This window comes from Giraffa tippelskirchi, chromosome 6, assembly GCF_054371585.1.
Source record: "Giraffa tippelskirchi isolate mGirTip1 chromosome 6, T2T-mGirTip1v1.2.pri, whole genome shotgun sequence".
In the NCBI taxonomy this organism is placed as follows: Eukaryota; Metazoa; Chordata; class Mammalia; order Artiodactyla; family Giraffidae; genus Giraffa; species Giraffa tippelskirchi.
This window is the reverse complement of record NC_137280.1, coordinates 113,904,995-113,905,710: the sequence shown is the minus strand read 5'-3', so window position 1 is coordinate 113,905,710 and position 716 is coordinate 113,904,995. Positions and strand designations below refer to the sequence as shown.

At 46.1% G+C, this 716-nt stretch overlaps 1 non-coding gene across 1 annotated transcript; it reads right to left on the bottom strand.

The window, feature by feature from the left end:
• Window positions 1-336: 336 nt before the first annotated feature.
• On the bottom strand, window positions 337-443 carry LOC145511773 (U6 spliceosomal RNA). The gene has a single exon (XR_014058154.1). It is a non-coding gene; the product is annotated as a U6 spliceosomal RNA (small nuclear RNA).
• Between the last annotated feature and the right edge of the window lie 273 nt (window positions 444-716).

The window sequence follows — 716 nt, the reverse complement described above, 5'->3', positions numbered from 1 at the left end:
AAGATACGTATATGTTATATACGTTATATTATGGGCTTCCCAGGTGGCACTAGTGGTAAAGAACCCACCTGCCAATGCAGGAGACATAAGAAACGTGGGTTCAATCCCTGGGTTGGGAAGATCCCCTGGAGGGATGGCATGGCAGCCCACTCCAGTATTCTTGCCTGGAGAATCCTGTGGATAGAGGAGCCTGATTGGCTGTAGTCCATAGGGTCACAAAGAGTTGGACACAACTGAAGTGACTTAACACACACGCACACACACACGCGCGCGCACACACACACATGCGCGCGCACACACACACATATGCACACGTTATATAAGTTATATATATTTTTAAACTTGGAACGCCTTACAGATTTGCATATCATCCCTGCAAAGGGGCCATGCTAATCTTCTCTGTATCATTCCAATTTTAGTGTATGTGCTGCTGAAGTGAACACAAGCTCTGATAGTGAAGGGCCCTAAATAAGTCTGCTTTATTTATCCTCTGTGAAGGAATTTTTAAAGCTGGAAGACAAAGATGGCTAGAGGCCTCCAATTATCTGGGGCAATGGCCCTGCAATATAATCAAGATAAGAACTGACCCCTGCTGGAGACCCAAGGCCATATGAACTTGAGGGCGTAGAATGGTCAGAGGATGGGGAAGAGACTTTTCTGGGACTCCTTGATATGGGAGCCGCATGCACTGTGATTCCAAAATCTGTATGTGAAGT